This window comes from Lissotriton vulgaris, chromosome 1_2 (assembly GCF_964263255.1).
Source record: "Lissotriton vulgaris chromosome 1_2, aLisVul1.2, whole genome shotgun sequence".
Taxonomy (NCBI): Eukaryota; Metazoa; Chordata; class Amphibia; order Caudata; family Salamandridae; genus Lissotriton; species Lissotriton vulgaris.
The window spans coordinates 149,940,742-149,946,741 of record NC_141686.1 but is presented as its reverse complement, the minus strand read 5'-3'; positions in this window follow the sequence as shown (position 1 = coordinate 149,946,741).

Here is a 6,000-nt window from a genome sequence, read left to right as displayed (position 1 = left end):
ATCGATGGTAATATGGGCTCACGTTTTACAATTGGCGTCCCAACGCGGGGTCCATCAGTGACATAAGGTCCAGTAAGAGAGATCCAGACGATGAGGTGAACATCTAAATGATCGGAGAATACCTGCCTTGAGAGGGCCCTCGTCCGGCTGCCGATTGAATGAACTTCACCGATTCTGAACGGACCTCTCTCGAGTGACCTACTGTCCTGACTGGAATCCCACAGGACTGCTGCGGTAAAATCATGGACGCTGGAAGGAGGAAGGCGAAGAACTGCCCACACGGTCCGGTCCGGGTAAGGTCGCGTAAATGCGACAAATTGTGAAATGATTGTTTGATTTGGATAATACTAGTATTACTCTTTTGTTGGTACCTCTGGAGATTCACCGTCTGCAAACGGAGAAACAACAGGCTCTCCCTTTGCAAGCAGTGAAGGATAGGTAACGCAGACTTTTGTCCCCGTTGTAATCCGTCGTGCCTATCTTCCTCCCCCACTGTTTCCCGAACTGTTATTCGTGGATTATTGTCTGGAGATTCTCTGTCTACAAACAGGGAAGAACAAGGTCTCTCTTTGTAGGTAGCGAAAAGGTAGGTAACGCAAACCTTTAACACGTCGTACCTACTTATTCTCCCCACTGATTGTTTGATTGACCGTACATTAAGTGTTCGGTATTGGTTCTTTTGAGGTATTCACCGCCTGCAAACAACGGAGAATAGAAATATTCTGCCTAGTCTTTGCCCGCCGTGATAAGATAGGTAGTGCAGACTTTTGTCCCCGTTGTAATCCGTCATGCCTATCTTCTCCCCACTGATTGGTAGCCTGTTTTAGCCCGGACCGCTTATTAGAGATGAACCATCCAGCTCCACTGGAGGACACACCTAATAAGGACATGTTTATTAAGTGTGGACTAGTCGCTATAGCTTATAATAGGTTATGGCATAAAATACAAGAAAAAGAATTGAGCGAAATCAGTAGGCCACTGATGAGTTATCAACTTCGCTAAAAATAAAATAAGAAACGTTAGAAATAACCCGCAATAAGAAACATAAAAATGGCGAGGGAAGACAAGCTTGACACCAAGGCAGCCACGAGGTAGCTAGGCTCCATTGCCTATTCCTGCTCCAAACATGTCTGCCTCATTGCCCACCACGCACAAATAACGGTCACATGAAATAGGAACAAACCAATAGGTACCTACCCCCATTCCGGAAGCTCCCGAAGTGCAACAGGTCCGCGGTTACGCCCATCCGGAAGGCGAGGCCTCGATGCGTGCAGGGCCCGGCTGGCCGCAGTCGGAAGGGGAGGCTGTAGGGTGGATGGCCCGAGGAATCATGGAGGTCTCTCCCTTTCCCCTCTTCTGCTGCCCTGCAGGCCACGGGGGGGGGGGGGGCTGTCTTGCCTCAGCCACCGACCACTCCCCACCCCCTCTCTTGCCTGATCTGGCCATCGACGAGGACCGGAGCCAAGGCGAGGTCGGACAACCCTGGGAGTTGCAGATAGTCCCGCCACATGACCACGCCTGAAAATTACAGGTAGTCCCGCCACATGTCAAGGGGGGGATGTCTTGCCTCAGCCGCCGACCCCCCCCCCCCCCCCATCTTCAATAGCCGGCACGGCCAATACCGAAGCGCTGGAGCCGAAGAACGGCGCGGGGTCGCTGGAAAGGGGAGGCGGCGAGAACGACCCTCCCCCACCTCCCTTCAGGTGGAGGCTTCCAGCGACACCCCAATGCTCTTGCTTAAAGAGGGTCAACATCGAAAAGCGGTCTTTTGCCCAGGACGGGCACACGCCCCATGCCTTCTCTCCTCAACTTTGAAGATTCTATGAGAGCCGGGGGGGCACCCCGACCCCTCCGCATGGGCGCCCCCGTCCCCCTCACTGGGAGCCGCGACATTGGCGCACTCCTGCCAGCGCCAGCCTCAGTTTGGAAATGGCTAAACTACAGCAAAGGTACAGACTTGTTCAGTTCCGGTGGAACACCAGAATGACCCGGTAGGAAAAATTGTTGCCGCCCTCCCCACTCTTTGACTGATGGTCCATATTGTTAGACTGTTACCACATTGCGGAAAACTTTTGAACTGAAGGATCTGGTCCTACTACGAGTCAGTGGAGGCAATCTGACTATACTGGGACTTGCCTGACCTCGCCCAAAATGGCGCCGACACGAAATGAGACTTTTAAAAAAAAAAAAAAGGAATCCTTGTTGCACCCCGATTGCTCAGCTTTGATGCCCCGGGATATGTACGCAGTTTTTGGACAATGAAAGTAGATAAGAAGGATATTGAGTATGTGCTTGGAAAGGAAAGCGATATAAGATGAACATTGATTATGTGCTGGGATGATGAACTGATTTAGAGTGGGTACTAATTATGTGTTGACAGCTATGAATCGGTATGAAATAGGCACGGAGTGAGCATTTAAACAATGAATTAATATACATTAGAGATTGAGCAAATAGTAGAATAATGAGATGATATTGTTGAACGCCTGACACACATTATACTTGGCGCTTAAGAAAGTTCGATATGATTTTCATTACACTACTGCACGTTATGAAATAAATGGCCACGATTTCGTTTCCCTTATTCACAGTTCCAGTCTGCTCCATAGCCGGCCCACTGGGTTGTAGGCCCGTATTTGTGCGCCAACCTTTTCATTAAAGTTTTTTAACACGCAAATATTCTCATAGTGTTTGTATTTTATGAATGTTATCGAAATGTATGGCTACTGTCACCGACATAAGAAATGTACAGTATGATTAAGGCAGAAGGTTAAAAAGGGCCCGATATTTAGCAGCTACATTATGTGTCACAGGCAGCCGGAAAAGTGTTTTAGACGCCCTTAAAACGACACCACAGAAATACCACCTGACCGCCACCCTTGCACACGACCTATAAGGCCACGATCGTGCGATCCGTGTAGATACACAGACCATCGATGATTATCTATCTGATGCTACTGGTCCCACTGGGCTTAAACGCCGAGATGGTAGAGAAATGCACTACATGGAGATAGGTCGAGTATGTAGTAAGTAAAAACATTTTCGGACTACTGCATGCTGATGTGGTTTGAATGCTGCCCCCACCCCCCTTCTTTCTCTTCCCTTCTGCAGGTCGCATCGGAACGACGACTGAAGTGTGGAAGAACGATGATCAAACAACCGACGAAAAGGGAAGGAGGGAATATGAGCATAGTCCTTATGTTGATGAGTTGTCAAAGAAAAAGACGTAGACTTAGACATGACTGTTCCTCCTTAGAATGTAGCGACTGGGAGGATGGACTGACATAGAAACTTGACGGGTACTGTATGACGAAAATTGACTCGAAATAGCATGTTAAATAATGTAGCTAGACGTTTGACTAGATAGGGAAAGGACAAAGAAGAGTGCCGGGGTAAGGATTACCAAGGCACCACCCGTCTGGGAAGTTAGGAATGTTGCTGATGTTCAAAATGTACCGCCTCCTTCTCACACTCTTATAGATATAACCAAGCTGTCCGACTGTTCTCCCGATCCATACCCGCCGTTGCCTCAGCCTGGAGAACTTCCCACCAAAGGAAGAAACTGAAAAATGGTTTAAGATCCAACCGTGGGTAAATAGCCCGACCAGGTTAATTTCTGACCGGCTGACTGAGGCGTAAGTATTGGCAATTGAGAACGTTCGCAAAGACAGCAAGTGAGAGGGAAAAGGAGGGAAAGGTAAAAAGAGCTAAGCACGTAGGTAAATAGGATATTAAAGATACGCAGGATGTAAAGATAGATCTTTCTGGCCAATATTTGTTTTATGTTTTGTCGTGAATGTCTTATATATGTAATACATGTACTGTCTTCCTTCGTCTGAGTTTGTGTGTGTACTGTAGGGATTTATGTCCTCCCTCTGTTTGCGTCTCTCCGTTACCCGACCCCCTGCTGTTCTGTGTTGTGAGCGCACTAAATGACCTATTTTCGTACACGTCTCTCTCTCTCTCTCTCTCTCTCTCTCTCTCTCCCTCTCTCTACATGTCATACGTGTACCGAATGGCTCGTTTAGATTGCGGACAACTCTCACTCTCTATGAGAGTCTCCCTATTTCCTCTTCCTTTTTGTGGTAAAATTGTGCCCCACCGGCACCAGTCTGATTGGATACTTATTGAACGCGAAGGTGTTCAGCGAAATTGACCAAAACTAAAATGATCGTATCTCGCCATATTACTACCTCTCCTTTCTGCAAAATGAATGAACTCGAATTGGCTGAGAAGGAAAGGACAGGTAAGACGACTAAAGTCCCCCAATCTGGCCTTTTATAGGGGAACTGTATGTCAATGGCACCTTATTTTTTAGTTCATCAGAGACGAACGCCAACGTCTAGATTGACCCCCAATGCCCAGATTGCCCCACCCCTTTGCACCCAAGCGCGAATGCCCGAAGCATCCCCGCACCACTTGATTGACCCCAGCTGCTGTCCCGGATATAAACATGATGACCATGAGTAACTGTCGTCCCTCGAGAAAAACCTGTTTTACCCTGACTCTCGATGATAGCGCCCCCGCCCTGTTTGAAAAGGTTAGCCAGCCTTGAAGGGAAATGTTAGACTGTTAAGGCTCAGGTTAGAAAGACGAGTCTCCCTGGAGGTTCCGAAATGTTGAGTTTGATGAAATGCACAGTTGATAAGAGTCTGACTTTTCTCCATATGTGACATGTATAGACGATGAATAAAACTTGGAATGAACTCAGTAGGAATGCTGACATATGCACTGCTTGGTAATGAACCTCTGACTGTGACCGATGAGCGTATCTCCCGAGTGCGTAGGATTGAGGGAAGAATTCACATGCATAAATGTCTTCTCCTGACCAGTTCTCTAAAGCTTGTTTTGTACCTATTTCAAAGATATACGACCACCGGAGGAGAAGGGTCGGACGTGACACTCAGCCTGGCCGCAGATCATGGGACACATGCGACCTCGACCAAAGGTGGAGCCCCAGCACAACAGGAATACGGGACGAGGCAGCACTCTCCAATGTGGTAAACGAAAGGATGAAAGGCTGCCCTGAAGCCCTCTGTCCGCCTACCCACACGTGCCTGAAGCTTCCGTCCCCCTCTTCAAGCCCGGTTGATGGGCTTGCTTGCTTGTTATCATTTGCTCCCTTGGTCCCTTTGGTGTGCCCCAGGAAAATCTGCCCCCACTCCGCCCTCTCACTCCCATCGACTATCGAAACCACACACCCTCTTTTCCACATGACTTCTTGTCGAAAGGAAGAACAGCATCCAGGTGGAAATGGGGTACGCCGCAGGAATATGGATGCCGAGCATAAGGCGCCACTAAAAGGATTGGTTAGGGAACAGGACTGTGGTCTAACAGCAGAGGACTGACCGCACCCTGCAACGCGTAAGGATGGACCCGAGCTGGACCTATAGCTCCACCGCCGGTGCTCAACAGCGCCAACGAAAGGACACGGACTAGAGCCTACCAGTGATGGCTCACGGCTAAAAAGACACTGTGACGAAGAGATCTTGTGTATTGAACTGAATTCCGCCCTCAACTGCTAGGTCAAAATGTTCATTGGTCACATTTTTAAGTCAGAAACCTTTATGCTATGTAGTGCTTTTGAAATGATAGGAACTCGACAAATGCAATTTCCTATGTGCTGCATTCTGCCCATCACATCAACTGTCCATGATTATATGCCAAATGTTAGTATTGACAAATGCTTATTCTTTAACCGCGCCTGTTTATATGTACCCCCATCAATTACAAAAATGAACTCTGTTATGTAAAAAGGGGCGACTGTGGAAAATTAGAAAAATTGATGTACATAAGCGACGTTCATTTCCCTTTTTCCCACTCCTCTCCCTGTAAGCACCATGAATACCATAAAATATTGACCGCATCGCTCCGCCAGTAAAAGCCCGTACCCATATGTACATGGCAGCCATTCTAGGCACCCTGGCCTTTTTCCCGCTCATTAGAATCATCGGCTTCCCTTCTGCGCGTATTTGAAACCCCCCCCCCTCTCTCATATGC